The sequence below is a fragment of the Lampris incognitus genome, chromosome 1, assembly GCF_029633865.1.
Source record: "Lampris incognitus isolate fLamInc1 chromosome 1, fLamInc1.hap2, whole genome shotgun sequence".
In the NCBI taxonomy this organism is placed as follows: Eukaryota; Metazoa; Chordata; class Actinopteri; order Lampriformes; family Lampridae; genus Lampris; species Lampris incognitus.
In genome coordinates, this window is record NC_079211.1 from 42,546,934 (window position 1) to 42,567,718 (window position 20,785).

Genomic DNA, 20,785 nt, shown 5'->3' on the forward strand with positions numbered 1-20,785 from the left:
ACTGCTCCACCCCCTCTGCCGATCCGGGGAGAGCTGCAGATTACCACATGCCTCCTCCCATACACGTGGAGTATCCAGCTGCTTCTTTTCACCTGACAGTGAGGAGTTTCACCAGGGGGATGCAACACATGGGAGGATCACGCTATTCCCCCCTCCCCCACAAACAGGTGCCCCGACCGACCAGAGGAGGCACTAGTGCAGCGACAAGGACACATACCAACATCCAGCTTCCCACCCGCAGACATGGCTAGTTGTGTCTGTAGGGACACCCGACCAAGCCGGAGGTAACACGGGGATTCGAACCAGCGATCCCGTGTTGGTAGGCAATAGACCGCCACGCCACCAGGACGCCCATATGTGTAGGGTTTCATACACTCATTAGGGAAGTTGGAACTATTATCTGTGAGGGGGTGCTGTAAATGGGGGGGGGCATCGAACAGTCGCTTTTGTGACACCGCTAGCCTAATGTGCCCCCACTTGCTAGCTAACCAGGTCAACCTGGGCACGCATCAGAAGGTCTAAGATGCAAAAAGTGCACTATGTGTATACGTGTATGTCACCATGTCAGACTGCATATATATGTGCATAGCATGTTAGTATGTGCCATTTACTGACTGCAGACATGTTCAGTCATTTCATATTTTATGAATGCACATATAAGCTGCAGGATATGTTGTATTAAACTTTATCAACATGAGTCAACAGTCTTTTTTTTTTTGCTAGGTTGCTAAGGAGCCCTTCTTGGCGGCACACGATGATGTGAACCGCACTGGCCTGGCTATTTGTTTACATAGTTAAATATGCATGAAGTGCTTTGAGCAGGAGATAGGATTATCATTTCTGACAATCACATCACTAGACTATGAAAGCATATATATATTATTTATGTAGTAAGGAAATAGGAGAGACAGAAAGGAAAGTCAGACAAATTCATGCGTCGAATCTTGATTGAATAAATGTTTGGTGGGCGTCCGGGTAGCGTAGCATAGCGGTCTATTCTGTTGCCTACCAACACAGGGATCCTGGTTCGAATCCCCGTGTAGCCTCCGGCTTGGTCGGGAGTCCCTACAGACACAGTTGGCCGTGCACGCGGGTGGGAAGCCGAATGTGGGTACTATGTGTACTGGTCTCTACACTAGCACCTCCTCTGGTCAGCCGGCGTGCCTTTTCAGGGGGGAAGGGGGAACTGGGGGGAATAGCGTGATCCTCCCACGCGCTACCTCCCTCTGGTGAAACTCCTCACTGTCAGGTGAAAGGAAGCGGCTGGTGACTCCACATGTATCGGAGGAGACATGTGGTAGTCTGCAGCCCTCCCCCGGATTGGCAGAGGGGGCGGAGCAGCGATCGGGAAGGCTCGGAAGAGTAGGGCTAATTGGCCAGATACAATTAGGGTGAAAAAGGGGAGGGAAGCTGACGATAAGGCGATGGTGGTGCTGTCACATCCCCCACGCCCCTTAGTTCCAACGTCTATGCTCTTCGTTAGACCACTAGGTGTAGTCGCTACGTGTTAGCAAACATATCTTGGCACAACAGACAAGGCGGCTCAAGGTAGCTCGATGTGATGGCCGATCTCATTCAAGGTCTTCCATGTCTCAGACAGAAGTTCAGAGGTTATCATCTCTCCTTGCCAGCCTCCAGCACTCCTTATGTTGGTACATAGAATTGGTACATAGAATAGAAAAGAGAAAGAGTACTAATACAAATTAAGATAATGAAATTTAAGTAAAAAATGGTCCATATACTCATATTTTCCTCACGCCACTTCTGTGAGAACACGTCATTGTTACTTTGACTGAGGCGCTTGTCGAATGCTGTAGTGCACACTGGGTGTATAATGCTTGTAAATGCACAATTTTTTTCTATTTTTGTTTCTCTATGTTTTCAGTCAAGAGGTAAAACTTTCTTCAGACTTCTTTTTCTGGAGCCATCTGCTTGTTGATCAGGAGCAAGTGGATCCAGCTCCTTCACTCACACTATGGAAGGACCCAGCTTCTGAGGAAGCACGGAGCTCAGAGCCAGCCAGCCTGCAGACCGCCAAGTTCAACCTGAGGCCCGCACAGACGGAACAATTGTGGGTGTCTTTGACATTCACTGTATGCCACATTACACAACGAGAAAAAAGGTAAACTCCTGACACATCCCCCCCCCCTCTGTCAAAATGTGCGAGTTGAAGTGAGACAACTATCACGTTGTGCGTTTGGTTGAACGACGAGGCTACGACCTACACCAACAAAAACATACTCTACCAACACTAGAAAAAATGGTCTTGCAGAGAGAGAAAAAACAACATGTAGTTGTCGTAATGATGGAATTTTTTTACCACAAGAAACATTTAAATTTAACAGTATTTGGACCTATCTATGTTCCATGTTGTTGACCATGTTTATTCTATCCACATCTGGCACACTAGGATGCTGTCATTTTCTACCATGCTCCTATTGATCGTTCATCGGTTTATAACTGCTGTATCCCATACTACACCCTACATACATACTACACCCTACATACATACTACACCCTACATACTACACCCTACACACTACATCCTACATACTACACCCTACATACTACACCCTACATACATACTACACCCTACATACTACACGCTATACTATCCCCTATATCTGTGGTTGCCAACCTGGGGATGGCACAGAGTCAGTAACCATGTTACTGTTAGAGCCAGAATAACACACAGGCCTACTGTCTGTCAAAAAGCCGTGTTCACCACCTTACATGATGTGCATGTGGATGTCAGATGTCAGATGACAACAGCACCAACATGTTGTTGTTTCAACCCAACAGGCCTGCTCTGTTGGGTTGTTAACAGGAGAAAATAAATTTAAGCTTATACACGACAAGAGACATTTAAACACATGTTCTGAGGATGGAAATGAGACATCTATTGACGATAAAGGTGGGGAAAAAACTATAATTGATGTTAATTTTTGCAAATAAATTATTTGGAATGAATCACTTTTCTCTTGGAGTGTGTGCGGGCTGGGGGGCTCAGCTTTTCTTAGAAACAAGTGGAGGGGGGGGGGCTCCAAGGAAGCAAGGTTGGGAACCACTGCCCTCCATGATAAAGGCCCATATGTTCTGACAAACTAGAACTTCATCAGTACCTTCATATGTGTGGATGGGCAGTATGTCGGCTGTCCTTATTATAACCCCGTCACATGGATAAAGATTTGCTGATGATTTGAAAAATCTGTCTGGAGGTGGCACTAAGATGGCCAAAACTATCTCAAAGCGTGCAAGGGGCCTTTAGTGGGACGTTTGACAGCTGGGGTCCATAGTATGTGTAAGTCAGCGTTATTGTGGTAAGCTACAACTATCCCTAAACATCGGTCTTAAAAACACAAAGATGAAAAAAATAATCTAACGTTACAACTGAACAAGGTTTTCATGTAGACTAATGTCCATTTTGATACTTTCTACCGCTGGCATGATTAACCTCGCCTCACCTCACACCTCACCACACCTATCCCGTAACCTCTCGAGAGGCCGTTGGGGCACCCCTATTGAATCCGCAACCAGTCCTCGCCATCTCTGCCTGTCCTCAATAACAGCTTAATTCACAAAGATACAAACCAAGAACCATGTCGAGAGTTGCCGTTTGTAGCAGCCTTATATCGTTAGGCAAGAGTTTCCTGAGGAAGAATCAGGATGACAACCCAATGCAATGCAAAAGAGGGCAGCTGATGGTGAGTTGGGAGGAAGCGAGGGAAGTTTTATGATGAACCAGCAGAAAAAGCTTATGGAAGACCTTTCCCAACAAAGGTTCAGCCGCGTCTTGTTTGTGTGGAGGTGGGCAGGGGATTATTTATAAGCACTGGGTGCTGCTTTTTTTTCCATTTGGAACGGATCTCTGGGATTTGTAGTGCTCCGACACCGCTGCAAGTACCACCTATCACCATGTCAGTTAGCTCAGTGGAAGGTGTGTGTGTGTGTGTGTGTGTGTGTGTGTGTGTGTGTGTGTGTGTGTGTGTGTGTGTGTGTGTGTGTGCGCATCTTCTTACACATATTTCTACCTGCCCATCTATTTGCCAGCATAGCTACCTGCCTGAGAATGTTGGAATTCCCCTGTTTGTGTGTGTGTGTGTGTGTTGTCAGGGAAGCTGACCCTGGGACTGCCTATCTTACGTGGAGTCTCCTGGGAGGGAGGACCAGAGTTGACAGGAGGTGTCAGCTCCAGTGAGCTGGGCAGAGATGGGTCACTGGCAGGCCCTATCAGACCACCCATCAGGTGGCAAAACCCGGCTCCCATCACAGCAGGGTACACACAGAGGGGGAGGTCGGAGGGAGGAGGGGGAGAACGGCGAAGGAGGCATGAAGAGGGGGCGGGCGAAGGAGGTTGAGAATGAGGGGGAAAGAAAGCTCTGTGTGGTTAAAGAAAACACAATGTCCTCTCCTGTTTGTGTTACAAAGTGTGTTGCTATTTCTGAAGCAAGCAGAATTAGGGTTAGGTTGATTTGCGGGGTAAGTTTTGGCCTTTTAAGAATTTCCCTTAATGCATTGCTGCATCTGGCACACGCTTCCACATCGGTGGGCTTTATATGCCAGAATTGTGTATTTCACTGCAAATAAGAGTAGCGAAACTGCTCTTCGGCGTCGGTATAATCTGTGCACACAAGTGGTTGTTGGGCAGGTTCACAGCAACACAATATGGCTCTGTGTGTAGGAGCCAGGATCGTGCAGCTACCACACGTAGAACGACTACTAAAATGTTAAATGTACAACAGCAAGGGCGTCCGGGTGGCGTGGTGGTCTACTCCGTTGCCTGCCAACATGGCGGTCATAGTATGATCAGATCACGCCCGCACAGTCTCGATCATGAGGGGTCAGAGCCCGTCGGCGGTTTTACGATCATTTTTATTCAAGTTATACAGCACATTTTTTCTATCGAAACTTTTAAGGTTGTGTTTTTTCATAAAGCTGTGTATTTGACCCAAATTGTCAGTGGCTTTAAGAAGAAAAAAAGGCGGTTGGCAAACAGGATGAGCTGTAGGAACCCTCTGGCAAGGCCCCTACTGCCTCCTCGTCGTCCTCATACGTGCTGGGACGAAACTATGACAGCGTCACCCAGCAAGCCCACCCCGTCACGCCGGTGACGAGGTTTTAGCAGGGTCATCAGAAAGGGGACAACCCGGTGGATCCGCCCTCCATCAGCCAACACGTTTTCCATCACTTGGCTCATGGGCACTCGGGGAATATCAGACTGCAGCACGTCTCCGCCATCGAGAGTGTGGGGAATGAGCTGGGTTTTGTTAGGTTTGGCGTTCCTTACCGAGGTGACGGAGGGGTTATCGTGCATCTTTAGCTCGTTCTTCTTCTCACCTCTTCTCCTCTTCCTCCTCTCGTTGCTTCCCATCTGCCTCGCGCACGTTTTCTTTAGCTTTGCTTGCTTTGCGTCCCCGTTCCCGGCGCTCTCCTCCGCACAGGAGCCGGTGTTTGAACACAGTGGTTTGAGATACACAGCGGTGACAGCAGATCTCCACAGTGTCCTCACAGCTTGTGTGCCGAGTACACCGCTGACACACTTGGAACTGAACGAGAACTTACACACCCAGGAAGTCGGCTTTTTTTTCCACCTCCCAGAATGATAGAAGGCCAAAAAAAAAATCAATGACATCTTGCAATGTCATTTACAATGAACTTTCCACTGATTTTTTTTGAGGGGGGCGTGAAAGAGCAATCAATCAATCAATAAATCAATCAATCAATCAATCAATTCAATCAATAATGGCCACACGGCCGAGGTCGGTGGACTTGGCTCTCGGTCCATCATGGTAGGTAAGCTCAGTTCGACAGCGTGAGTAACAACAGCCCGACAGATAAACATCACATTAGACACTGACAGCACAACAGACAATAGTCACACACTGCCACAACACACAATTCACCGACAGTATTTACAGGATTGGTTCAGGAGTGTTAAGCACATCTGTCAGGGTTAGTGAGAAGCATTCAGAGTCCTTATTGCAGTGTGTGTGTGTATGGGGGGGGCTGTTTTTAAAACGGGATGATTTGGTGGGCAGGGACCTATACCGCCTCCTAGAGGACAACACCTGGAAGAGGCGGTGAGCAATTTTTTTTTGCTCTTTTGATTAGGTGTTTGTGATGTAGTGATTCAGCTGATGGGGGGGGTGCAAAAAAAAATATTGGATGAAAAAATAAAGAACCAAGCAAAGGAATAGGGATATGAATGACGTGTCTTTGAATAAAAGTGATGAGCGTTCATCAACGCTGGGGTGAAAGGGGTAGTTATTTTCGTTTTGAGAGCTATTCCGAGAGCCTGCTGGCCCTCTGTTCCCTGTCGGCGGAGGTCAGCGCCATAACAGCCTGCCTGGGTGCAGCCACAAAGAGCTATGTCAGAATCTAATGGAGTGCAGATGGGGCATGGAGACAACAGCAGAGGACGGGGAGGGGCATGCGAGAAAATTAGGAATTAAATTGGGGGAGGAAGAGGGGGAAACCGGATGAGCGAGGAAACGGATTGCGTGGGATGAGGCATTAAGAAGCCGATAGAAGAACTGAAGAGAAGAGAAAGAGAAGAGAAAGAAGAGAAAACAGAAGATGGATAGAAGGTAGAGAGGGGTAAAGGTCGGTAAAGTAGAAATTGCTTAACCCAGACATTCAGGACCTTAGCAGAGGCTTACGGGCTTTTCAGAGGGGCCCACCAGAGCCTGGCAGGGTCCCAGAAGACAGCTGGCATCCTGCCGCAGCTTTCCGGATGGCCAGGACTCTTACATTTCATGGAGAAACTGATGGGACGGGAACCCAAACGCAGGACTTAGACAGGGAGGGAGGTTCCAGTAACTGCCAGTTTAATGGTCCAGCAGGCAGGGGTCAGTACACAGGCAGTCAGTCCGAACAGGTGACCAGACATATACAGGAGACAGACAGATGAGCAAAAGCACAAGTTCTAGTTGCCCGGTTTTCAGTCCAAACAGAGGAACGGATCCGACGGGGGGGGGGGGCAGGCAGGGGCAACAAGGTGCAGAAAACAGGCGGCGACTCAAAAACACCGGGTAGACAGGCAGAACTGGTGGGTGCTGGATTGACTGGCCTCACATGCAAAACCACCGGACAATCCGGCAAAGGGACACGAAAACCAGGGGAGTACAGGGGTGGCATGGCTCGGGAGGTACAGCGGGCCCTCTGGTGATCAGAAGGTCACTGGTTCGAAATCCCCGGCTCCTCCAGAGAGCGTGTCGCAGTGTCCTTGAGCAAGACACCGAACCCCACACTGTTCGGGACGAGCGGGTCGGTGCCTTGCATGGCAGCCTCCACCGTCGGTGAATGTGAGGCATACACATAGAGGCGCTTTGAGCGGTCGGTGGACTTGAAAAGCGTTATATAAATGAAGTCTATTTACATGTGCTGGAGCATGTAAATAGACACGGGGTCGCCTGGCGACAAAACCAGGGGCAGGAACTGACGCAGCAAGACAGGGGAGTACTTCAAACTAAGATAGGAAAGACGACAGAAAAGGACTGAGGTTACGAGCTGACTACCTGAGACTATGGGAGGCGGCGGCTGCAGAGAATGAAGGACTGGACTGAACCGGGAGAGGCCCCATGTACCAAAAAGAGCTCTCAATTAAAATATATATCAAAGAAAAAATGGAGCAGGCAGTTGTTGGGTATCTCGACAGGGCTACGTGAGACATTAAGAAAGCGTTTACTCAAGCTACCGTGACTAGCTTTGGTATGTAAATACCCTCCTCTGTCTCAGCTTATCTCCCCCTCTTCCTGCTGCCTACCCCTCCTGTGCTGAGCGTGTGTACATCACGTGTCTATCGGAGTGCCTGCATGTCGCTTCGTTCATGTATTCCCCGGCTTTTACATGCAAGCACACGAATGTGTACACACGACTTAGTGCACACGACTGAGTCCATGTGTGTGTGTGTGTGTCCATGTTTGAACTTGATGTTTGGTGGCACACGTGCGCCATGTGTGCCATCAACCTTTTTTAGCCTGGATTCAGCCGGATATTAGATTCAGAGGAGGCTAATTCTATTTGTTGGTCAATACAATGAAATCCCTCTCTATGGTCTTTGGTCCATGGATTTAACAGCGACTACTGGTTTGTTTTAATGTAATTAAGGCAAAATGAAATATTAATCTAATATTGCCATTGCTGCTGGGGTTGATACATTGCATTATGAAAGACTGGTCACTGTGTGTTTGTTTACTTTCGGATGTGTGTGTGTGTGTGTGTGTGTGTGTGTGTGTGTGTGTGTGTGTGTGTGCAGGGCGGTATGATAACTTTTTTTTGCTGCCCATAGCACTGGTGCTACAGAGGTTGGTAGTTTTGTAACACGGGCCACAAAATTGTAGCACGAGTATGAAACATTTGTTACCATCCTTAAAAAACAACATCCACAAGTATGTGACTGGCAAAGGACATTAATGCTGCATACACCTTAACAACAAATGTATTTGTGCATGCTTGATAATCCAAGTAAGACAGACACGTTTATTTACAAAAACATTTTTTTCAGACAAACATTTCCTTTATTCGCCCATAATGGTTAATGGCAGGGACATAACAATTGTATACAAAACACCAATATCACACTTCAAATGAGCAGTGCATATCTCAGTAAATGTATATCATTATACATATGTATGATGTGTGCGTGAGTGTGTGTGTGTGTGTGCGCGCGCGTGCGTGTGACAGATCTAGCGTGTCCACCGGCCACTCTTTCCTGTTTTGCTTCCTGGCCCTCTTCCTGGCTAGGGTTGCATTCCTCCAATGGGTAGCCTTCTGTGCTGATACGGATTAAGTCTTCAGCAGCGGAAAAAGGCTGCTCGGGTAGTGTTCTTGCTGCGATTTTGTGCCAAAAAAAGAAAAACCCCAAAAAAATCCATGTTCACACTGAGCGGAGGGCTCCCTAGGAATTGTGGGAACTGGCATTGGGTGCATGGAGTCTACACAGACAAGCCGGGGACATGATTTTCAATCGCACAATAGACCACGACTACCAAGTATGGGAGCGAAGCGCCATCGATTCACCTTGCACACAAACGAGCACACGAACGCTGACGTCACACGAATATGCGGCTCTGTCTCGCTCACACGCGCAAACGGCGCTACGTTCCTTCATCCCACCGACGGACTTTTTCGTAGCACGTGCAACATATTGTAGCGAATTCGGGGGCGCAACCACAGGACCTGCCGCGGCCGGGACGCGAACCCGTATCGACATCGCTAACCGCTCGACTACGTTAGCCAGCCGCCAACGTGTCTACTTATCCATGCACGTTACAATATGTATGGTGCGTGTGTCTGTACTTGTTAAACTGCATGCTGAATGTGAGGACCAATTTGAGCTTTTAAGCAGCAAGAGTGAGGATTTTATTTTATTGTATTTATTTATTTTGCAAAAAGGACAGTTTTCTTTAAGGGTTTATTTTAGGGTTAGGACTCGGGGTTAAGGTGCAGGTTAGAATTAGGATTAAGTAGCTCTGATGGTTACGGTTTGGGTTAGGGGCAAGGGGAATTAATATCAGGGTCCTCGCAAGTAGTATAGGTAAACACATGTGGTGTGTGTGTTTGTGTGTGTAGTCTAGTGTAGACGTTTGTGCTCGTGAGAGACTGCACACGCGCACAAGCGTGCGCTCGTGTATCCAGGGAAACGTTGTTGCCGCCTTCACTTGACTTGAAAAACAATTGTTTCTTCTTCAGTTTTTTTTTCTTCTTCTTTCTTTCTTTCTTTCTTTAAATCCCACGGGGTCTGTCTAATTATTTTCGCGGCTTTAGCAAAGTAACACTATCTGCGCTTGGGCTAAAACGGACATTCATATGTGCCGTCTGAGAAGCCATACGGACGCACCAAATGCTCTTCCTTTAGCTTGATCCCCGCTATTCCCTCGCGCTAAGCGCCGCTTTCCGCCGCCTTATCTTCCCAGCCGCGTGCGCCGCGCCGCGGAAATCTTAAATCCCAGCCATACCTAGAGGCGAGGCCGCGAGCGCTACAGCACTAATGCTACGCGCCGCTCAACAATAGTATCCTAGCAACCCCCTCCGCTTCCATCGAAATGGAAAGAAGAAGACAAAAAAAAACAAGCGTTGGATCTGTGTGTACCTATAGTGTGTGTGTGTGTGTTTGAGTGCCCGCTCAAATGTGTGTGCGAGTGATTAGCCCAATAGATAGGTAAATACCGTCAAGCTCGCGAGCTTTTGTGTGTGCGCGCGCACACGTGTCCGTGTGTGTGTGTGTGTGTGTGTGTGTGTGTGTGTGTGTGTGTGTGTGTGTGTGTGTGTGTGCATGCCCTGCACTGATAAAGCGTTTGTAGTTTATGTTTATAGTCAGTCTTAATCACAGATTCAGTCTTAAATACATCCACTTTCCCTTTTTTTCCAGACAGATATATCACATTCAGGGAATTGAAAAGAAAAAAAAATAATTTTAAGCCTATCAGGCTTCACAAAAGCAGCGGGGGTCTATCTGGAATTCACCATCTGCCTCTTGCAACCCAATTAGATCAGGCAACTGTATAGCCAAGTAGAATTATTGCTCGCCGAAGTGCCCTCAGAAAATAGAAAGGAGGCTGCGAGTAACTACTGAGAGCATGAAAAGGGGCATGAATGAAGCTCCAGCTCGCATTATTACTCACAAAAAAGTGGCTCTGATTGTAAACAAATCACGAGGGTGGCGATGTGAATTTGAATTTCATACTTAAGTAATATGAAAACTCAGATTTATGCAGTACCTAAAGGCTATGTTTTCCTGCTAGATATTATGCTTGGCTCAAAAGGGAAAAAACAAAACAAACAAACAAACAAACAAACAAACAAACAAACCACAAAGCGAATGCATATGCAACACATTTCCAAAATTCTGATTGCTGCAATGGAAAGTTTCACACACACACACACACACACACAAATTGGCATAATGAATTGAATGTCTGCTTATGTATGTCACAGTGAAATTTTGCTATGCATAAATGTGACATATATTCCAATGTAAGGATTGCCTAAGCCTAGCCTAGCTTCTAACTGATAACACGTTGATTGCCACATCACGACCATGTCTGAAAAGGACTCAATACCGGCGAAGAAAAGCCATCCCTTCCCAAAGCCAATAGAATTCACTTTAGGCTGTTGTCATTTCCAGGAGTTTACAAAGTACTTTTTCATGTAGTGACTTCTGCAGAGCGGAAAGGGTTGTGTCTGCTTTCAAAATGGCAACAGGGGCTTTCGTGTGAGTGATGGATGCTGAGGTGCAATCCTCACATCTGGCTTGTCAGGAGAGGACAGCAGGGAGATTTATGACACAAGTCCAAATGATTGGCCTTAGAGATAAGGGAGAGTTAATTTACAACCAGAGGAAGCCCATAAACTCCATCTAAGGGCTCTAAACACTGCCCCCCTCTGAACTGCCGGCACGGGTCAGAGTGTCTTCAGTAGCTTCCCCAGCTGATAATCCATTTCTGTGGCCATACCGTTTGTGATCATGGTACATTGTTACTTTTTGTCAGTAGGTCTGGTTAGCTTTTACACAGTTCAATGAAATGAGCAACATTTTGTTAAGTGTCATGGGCTGGCTTATTTATTTTTCCTTCCTTTTTATTTGTCAGCAGGGGGGAAATGTTCAAAGCACAAATACCCTAATCTCTATTTTTTTGTTGTTGCATGTTTTGACTTTGCTTATGGGCAAGGTTGAAAAAATGTATGATTCATAAATCATATATATATATATATACATATATTTGATGCTGGATAAGATGCTAAACTGCAACCACAGGCTGTGAGGGGTAGCACTTTACCTCAGCAAGGGCCCTTTGGCTAAAGGACGACGTCCCTCCTGATAGATCTGGTCCTCCTACATGCCTGTTGGTACTTCCCATGGTGCTCAGTCCAGCCAATGCATTGGGATAGGGGAAGAGAGCTCTGATTTCAAATCCACCTGCTGCCTTGTGGGTTGATGCCTCTTTAGGCAAAGGCTAGGAGAAGGTGACTGAATTCAAATCCCCGGGCACAGTCTACCCAGCTGTCAGTACCCGGAAAGGGTAAACCATGGCGGCTCCGCTCAGTCAACTCGGCAGCGGTTCCGGCAAAAAGCAACAGGATTCTTCTGCGGCCGTCTCAACTATGCTGTGCCACCGAACAACAGAAAATCTTGCCAAGGGACACTATAGAGCACCAAATAGTGTCGTCATCTAGGGTGCAGCCTCACATTTGAATATGGAGATAGTGAATCATAGTTTTGAAGACCATAACTTATACTATGTTTGTATTAACTTGTGTTTTGCCTATTTCGGGTGAAGGCATGTGTGTGTGAGAGAGTGTGTGTGTGTGTGTGTGTGTGTGTGTGTGTGTGTGTGTGTGTGTGTGTGTGTGTGTGTGTGTGTGTGTGTGTGTGTGTGTGTATTTAAAATCCAGTGAGTCAAGTAACTTCTTTATGACGCAGTACAAGCCTGTTTCATGCCATAAGCAATCATCAGCTGTCAATAAAGCTACTGTAAAAGGACATACCATTTACTGCCTCGTCATGCACATCACGTACACAACATCCAATGGGGAAGGGAGAGGTGTGACATTCAAAAATTCAAAAACACTTGATCACTAACAGTCCAATGGGGTGGGGTGGGGGTGGTATTTGTTTATTGTCGTGATTTATTTCTAAATACAAAAAAGGTGCTTATATCTATGTCTGCAACTGCTGGTCAATTCATTCCTGTTAATCAATGTGGACATTTCTGGTTTTCAAATGATAAAATATTTTTCAGTTAGACACAGGCTGCACAAAATTTACTGCTGGTTGAATATGATTTGTTCTTTGAGAGGATTTTCCAGGTAGTTGAATAATTAATGTTTATATCCGCCAATGACCAAATATAACAGCTTAAAGATGTTACATTATTTAAACGGTTGTTTCTAAAGCTACTCATGTGTGCATTAAACCTCATTGTGAATGTCCCCTCTGTTAGACCGGCATATGTCTCTGTTTTGCTGTTGTCATCTCTCGTCACCATAGCTCGGTATATAACTCCCTTCGTATGGCATTTTCCTTCGAGGGGGCATGAGTCGTTCACACGGCAGTTGCAGCTAGGGGAGTCCGGTTGTGATGTAGGTGTCATTGATTTGTTCATGATTCTTGTGTTGTGGGACGATATTTGTTGAATGTTAGGCATGCAGCTGTAACTGATTTTGATGGTGTTCCTATTGAATATCTTCCTCTGTTAATGGTCCGGGGTAAAGCACTTCTCCAAAAGTTCAAAAAACTGCTTACCGGTGTTTGTGGCCACGGTATCAGTGTAGGGTGGGTTGTACCAGGTGATGCTTCATTTGTTGATTTGCCGGCAGTCAGTATTTAATGGTGGGTTGCATATGAGCTTAAAATTGTAGCAGCTCTGGTGTAATGCATCTCGGTATGGGGGTGCAGCTTCACTGAAGATGGACTCATTAGATGATACTTTTGAGTTTCTTCTACTAATGCTTTCTGGGATGTTCTTCAACATGGAGGGTGGGTGGTTGCTTTCTCTATGGACATACCGCAGCGTGTTATTGGGCTTAATGTACAGCTTGCATGTATATACACACACACACATACACACACTCACACACATTAACTTCACTTTACATTACATCACATTAACGTTTTTACACTTGTGTGTCAATACAGATTAGGTGATACCAAGTGACGAGGATGGCTTTTTAAAAATCCAGCCAATGGCAAATAAAGCTTGTTAGTCTCAGATTTAAAAAAAAAAAAGAAAAAGATTGGACATGTTTTAAGAATTAGTCTTAACAAAATACAACTGAATTGGGGTTTATTTATTTATTTATTCATTTTTTTTTATTTATTTATTTATTATTTTTCAAAAGGAGTGTTTTCCTCATCAGCTGTGACTGGTGACAGTGCATGCATCAAGATGGCTGCATTCTGATTGGCCAGTGGCCAACATCTAAATCCAATGCGCTGTACTAATTGTTTGTTTTTCTACGATTGTTGTGGTGTTTAATTTTCTCGTAGTCCTGCTTCAGTTTATGTTTTCCTCTCTCAACATTCTTTTGGTGTCCCTCGCCACATTCCCTGCTCTCTGAGACCACCTTCTTCGTACGGACCACAGTGCAGATATTTGGTGCCCACCTGAGTTGCGTAACGACCCCTACCGAGGCTGCAACTCCTCCGGGGTTCAGGTCGATGGAAGTTAACACGGTTAGATGTGAAAGCAGTCTTTGTGACGTACATAATGGAAAGGCTGCGCACTGGTAATGCTTAGAGAAATGGCTTACACTTACTGTGGACAAAACCTAAGACCAGCGGCTTTGTATCGTTTAACCAAAAAATGAAACTAAGCACAATGCTTGTAAAACAAAATGCAATGCCCTGTAACTACAATACCTGCTGCACATCCCTGCAACTTAAAAACGCTGCAGTCAGGTCAAACATTTAGGCCTTTCACAAAAATATATATTTTTTTATATATATACACATATTTTTATATATACACTTGTCTTTTATATATATATATATATATATATATATATACACGTATACACACACACACACACACACACACACACACACACACACACACACACACACACAATGAATTTGTCCTAACCTGCTCCAGGTGTCAGCGAAAAGGCGAGCGACGTGTTGCTTGTTTGAGGAATGGCTCGCCCGGGCTCCATTCCTGCGAAGTCAAGAGATATAGGGATGGCGAAGAGTTGTGTTATCTGTCTAACATTTTATTTATCTCTAAACATTTCTTATTACGTTTTTCTCATTTTTCTTTCTATGAGATCTGTTTATTCTTGGTACATGACATTAGGATGTCTTTATCTTTCTCTCTTTTTCTCTCATGTTTTTTTATGTTTATTTTTTTTTCTCCTATTGTTCACAGTAGTTGAGTTTGTATTGTGTAGCGCAACTTCCATTGAATTTGAACACTTCAGTACAGTGGTGGCACGGTGGTGCAGCGGTTAGCGCGGTCGCCTCACAGCAAGAAGGTCCTGGGTTCGAGCCCCGGGGTAGCCCAACCTTGGGGGTCGTCCCAGGTCGTCCTCTGTGTGGAGTTTGCATGTTCTCCCTGTGTCTGCGTGGGTTGCCTCCGGGTGCTCCGGTTTCCTCCCACAGTCCAAAGACATGTAGGCCAGGTGAATCGGCCATACTAAATTGTGTGTGTGTGTGTGTGTGTGTGTGTGTGTGTGTGTGTGTGTGTGTGTGTGTGTGTGTGTGTGTGTGTGTGTGTGTGTGTGTGTGTGTGTGTGTGTGTGTGTGTGTCGGCCGGCCCTGTCATGGCCTGGCGGCCTGTCCAGGGTGTCTCCCCACCTGTTGCCCAATGACTGCTGGGATAGGCTCCAGCATCCCCACGACTCTGAGAGCAGGATAAGCGGTTTGGAAAATGGATGGATGGAGTACAGTGGGAATTGAGGTTGACATGTTTAGTAGTAGTCAATCTTCGTTCCAACCCTCACCTATGGTCATGAGCTTTGGGTAGTGACCGAAAGGGTGAGATCGTGGATACAAGCGGCTGAAATGAGTTTCCTCCATAGGGTGTCTGGGCTCAGCCTTAGAGATAGGGTGAGGAGCTCGGACATCTGGAGGGAGCTCGGAGTAGAGCCGCTGCTCCCTCGTGTCGAAAGGAGCCAGTTGAGGTGGTTCGGGCATATGATTAGGATGCCTCCTGGGCGCCTTCCTTTGGAGGTTTTCCGGGCACGTCCAACTGGGAGGAGACCTCAGGGTAGACCCAGAACTCGGCTTGCGTGTCCTTACGATCGCGGGAGCTATGCCAGCGGGGGACTAGTGCCCCTGGCAGGTGCAACCAAGCTGGACAGGTCGCCGGGGGAGGGGCCAGACTAAAGGTACACACACCAAGTCCTGGTAAGCAGGGGACGGATGATGTCAGATGGCGGCCGAAATGGTTTTGGTAATGACGTTTGTCATCACAGCTGTGGGCAGAAGATTCCAGTGGAACAATGTCCAGGGCCCCCGCACAGTACGTGCACTGCCAGTCCAGAAAGCAATGGCACACTACTGGTTTTATTCTTTGCCCCAAACTTGCGGATGTCATGGTCAAAAATAAGAAAACCAACAGATATTCTGAGTTGATTGAGACCCCCAGGGTCAACCAGGATTGTTCAGCTGGGGAGGGGACGTCCCAGAGAGGAGCGAATACAGGTAATGACAAAGTAGAGCCAAACCCAGCAGGGGGCTCTACATCTGACCCCTGTAAGAACTCATCTCAATAGAGAGGTCCCTCGCATAGGAAATGCAAAACTTTAAACGTAGGAACATAGAATGTTAGGACTTTATTGTACTCTGGAAAATTGTACCTACCCTTAAAGGGGCTAGAACACCTGAAAATGAACATTATAGGACTATCAGAGATCAGATGGAGTGGCAGTGGCCATTTCAAATCAAATGAACACTGCATCATATACAGTGGTAATGACAAGGGCGAACGTAATGGAGTGACAATCATTTTAGATCCTAAAACTAAGAAAAGCCTAATAAGCTATGATCCAATACCTCATCGTATCCTTATGGTAAAGCTTGACACAAGACCAACAAAAACAACACTTATCCAAGTCTACACATCAACCTCTCAGAGCACTCCTTTTCCAACATGTAACAAATAATCTGATGCATATAGAGATTAGTTCACTGAGTTTGATGTGTGGATTTGTTGATCACTTCAGATTATCGACAATGGCTTATCTTGTGTTATATCCTGCTTATTTACATGTTCGAAATCATTCATTCATTCACTCAAGCTTTGCGCACTTGTTCCACCTCTAACCTATTTTCATCAGTCAAAACTGACGCTGACGTCAGCAGTAACGTCAGCCATTAGTTATTTAAAGGAAATTAAATAACCGAGGAAATGATTGAAACTTAAGAAAATAGTGTTGGTTATGAATAAATATCTTAGGCTTTCACTTATTTGCAGAGGGAGAAATCACAAGTGGCGGCAAAAGAAAACAAAATCCCCTTCTCGGGTTGTGACGTCACTCGTGGGGTATCTGGATAGTTTTTTCGCGCTCCATCCACTAATGTTCCCTCACCCACTGCCTGTTAGGAAGAGGTGTTAACCTAATGTAGGGACCGATTGAACATCGAAATACACTTCTTCTGTACTTCTCGACTGAGTAAGGCATCAGTCAGGCCAAGGCAAATCTCACTCAGTAGCTGTGACTAGCTGTGCTGTAGGTTGTTTTGTTAGGTATGCAGCGACGATGGCTGGCACTGAAAAAGGCAAATAAGGGAGCAGGTCAGGAGTGTGTTATTTGTTGCATGTGCTATTTGTTGCGCGTGTGTTTTTTGCGTGTGTATTTGCTCGCAATGCTTCAACCTGAGGTCATGGGTTAGCATATAGAATGACGGATGATTAGCATTCTTGTTATCTTGCTTTTCAGACAGCTTTGTCACGCACTATTGTTACTGATGAGCAACACTTTCTGTTATACATAAAAAGAAAGCAAAAACGCTAGGACCAAAGACAAACAAGCAAGGGGCTTTCAGACAATTAAACTGACATTTCTACAGCTAGCTAGCTACCCACTTAGCCTAGACATTGTGCCTAGTTCTTGCCTCGTGCAATAAAGGAAAACTTGCAAATTCTCTTGCCAGTGCAAGATAATAGCCAGAATAACTGGAGCATATTTCCTAAACATATTTTCAACATCTGACTGCAAACAAACTGTCATTAGATGGTTAATAGCAGAGCTGCACAGCTACCTTAAACTCAACTTTTTACCTTCCAGTAAACTCAGTTCTGCTTTGAGTCTGTCTCTGGGTGGATTATTAGTAAGTATTAGTGTAGACCCAGCAAGGGGGGGATCAACTTACCCAACTGTCCTCACTATTCCTATATTTGCAAAAACAAGGGCTGGTACGCCTTTAGGAAACAAAAAGCAAACATAATGTGCAGATGAAGGAATAAACTCTCTAGCTACATAATCCACAGTTTCTTGTGTGTACCCTGTACGGTACCTGCCAAGAAGAACTGATAAACCCAAAAGATTATGTTCCAGTTGAATATGGTTTTCCGTCCACACAGTGCTACATTAAAAGACGGGAAGTGCGTGTTCGAATGCTTCGAATGTGGAAGTCAAATTTCACAAACTGCCTCGCGAGGATGCACCGCGGTAATCACAGTCCGCACTCGCCGCTGTAAGCGAATGTGTCTGCAGATATTCCCGTCACCGCTTTCAAATTGCTCTCATCATTGGCATTTCCCTCTCAACTCGGTGGAGACAAAAACAATGATTTCTGAATTGAATTGGGGGCATTTAAAAGCTGAATATTTACAGGGTGTCTTGTTAACCGTATGACTGAACGAAAATCTCTCAGAAGAAAAGGACCGGGAATGTCAGCTGGAGGCGTTATTCATGCCTGAAAACTAAAGACATACTTCCAGACGTGACACCCTCGCCAACTCTACTGTGCAGAGCAACAAAGCGGGTAGTGTGGGGAGTTCACGTAGGTGGAGAGATGATTGAGGGCTGTTTGGAAGGGGGTTGAGGGGTTGAGCTTGGGTGATGTGTTCCTCCAACGCACGTCTCTTCATCACTACTGTAAACTACTAAGGGCCATTTCACACTTATGTTGTTTAGTCCGGACTTTCAGACTTTCCAGAAAAGTCCGAACCAGATTGCCAGGTGTGAAACCTCTTGGACCAGGGTACAGGGATCAAAGACTCGGTCTTTGGTCCAAGCTCAGGAGGTAGTCTCGGTTCAGACCAAGGTTCATGAATGTCTAATGTGGAATCAAAGGTTCGGACTTTCGGATCAATCATAGGAAGTGATAAAACAAACACAAACAGTAACACCTAGCAACAGCGAGCGCGCCTGGCAACAACGAGCGCGCCTGGCGGCAACAACGAGCCAAAAGTTCAAGTCAAGGTCCGCTGGTATGAAAGCATAAGTCCTGAACCTAATGACTATAAAATAACAGATGTGAAAGCACCAGAACCAGACTCTGGTTCAGACCTTGGTTTGGACTTTCAAGTGTGAAAGGGACCTAAAAAGACTCATAGCCAATCGGCTAGAAGGTCGGCCCCTTTAGTCGAGCGGTTAGCGATGTCGCCTCGAGGTGCAGTACAAGTCGGGTTCGAATCCCGCAGCGGGCGGAAATCCCGCAGCGGGCTCGGTTACGTTGGCGGCGGCGTTGGCGTCCGGAAGCATGCAGATCCTCATACGTCTCTGCGTAGCGCGGGAATAAAGAAGTACGAGGGCCCTCGTCCGGGAGAGAGTGACGCCTGTATACTAACAAAAAGATTCTCTGGCCGGTCGGCCTCTTTGGTCGAGCGGTTAGCGACGTCACCTCGTGGCACAGTAGTCGTTCGAATCCGGGCATCACTTGAATCGAGGAGCTGTGAACCAGGAATCTGACATCTCCTTCCACTCCCATCCTTGCTCTCTTCTTTCCTTATCCCTTTCTGACGTTGTTCTCTTTTTTTTTTCATTTCTCTTTGCTGTTCATGTCTTGGTCATTATGGCAGATCGGAAACTTGAAGGCTAACATCAGACATTTAACCTCATTTCTGCAGTATCTAGGTATGGGCTAACCTCGTGCGTGAGGGGGTTAGCAGCCATGCGGGGGGACACAGTCCCTACGAGCCAGCGTTCGTCCAGAATTGCATTTCAGCGGTGGATGCCCAATAAACAAACATCAAGCAACACATCGGGGTTACGATTTCCCTCTGATTAAATGCCGCAGAGATGGATGGCTGAATGTGAAAAGGTCAGAGGAGGTTGTGAGGGGTTTTTAGCTGTTCCCGTCTCAGACATCAGCTCCTATTTGGCCTGAGTGACAACATGCCGCAAAGACCTCCAACAACATCCCGTGGCTGCACGTGCGCGCGCACACAACCACACGTACTTCAGCACAGACGTGGGCACGTGAACGTTCAAGCAATATTACATGTCAGACACACACGTCATCACAAACACTCTTGTTACATTTTGTTACTACGCTACGAGCCATGTGTATCCACAAGCATACATCTTGAACTGTCTCACAACACACACACACACACACACACACACACACACACACACACACACACACACACACACACACACACACACACTGCTCCTCCTCCCGCCACCACTGCTGTCATATTGTGTTGTCCTCCATGTCATTTTGGCCCGAGCTTTGTATCCAGCAGGGACAGGATGAAGTCTCCTCGGAGAGCGCACTCCGAGGTGTGAGCGTTACGGACGTGCCGGCAGCCACGCATCTCCTAACCCTCGGCCCACTCTGCCAAAAAAACCAGGAAGGAGAAAATAACAACCCGCTGACTCTCCTCTATTTTACATTTCCTCTGTGCTCATTTTCTGAAGAGCTCCTCACCCCCCCCCCCCCCGCTGGCCCGGGCTGGTTCAGAGGCTGCTGTGTTAAATAAGGCATGAGTCATCTACTGCGCTGGCGCTCCAGCGACACGGCGCTACGTGGCTGTCGTGAATCAAGGAGCGGCTTGGCTGCAGAAAAGTCGCGCACTAAAGAGGCCGGGGCAACGTATTGACTCATCGAGTAACTTGCTCATTACCATGACCCGCGCGCGAGAGAGAGAGCGCGCGAGAGAGAGAGAATTGAATTTAAAATAGCTCTTTATTGACAAAATGTAACAATGTCACATCTTTTGACAATATTAACAACAGCACTTCTTTATATTAGCACAGTCCAAAAAAAAATTAGTACGTCTTCCATCACAGAACCCCAGGTCAGAGAGAGAGGGGGGGGGGAGAGAGAGAGAGAGAGAGAGAGAGAGAGAGAGAGAGAGAGAGAGAGAGAGAGAGAGAGAGAGGAGGGAGA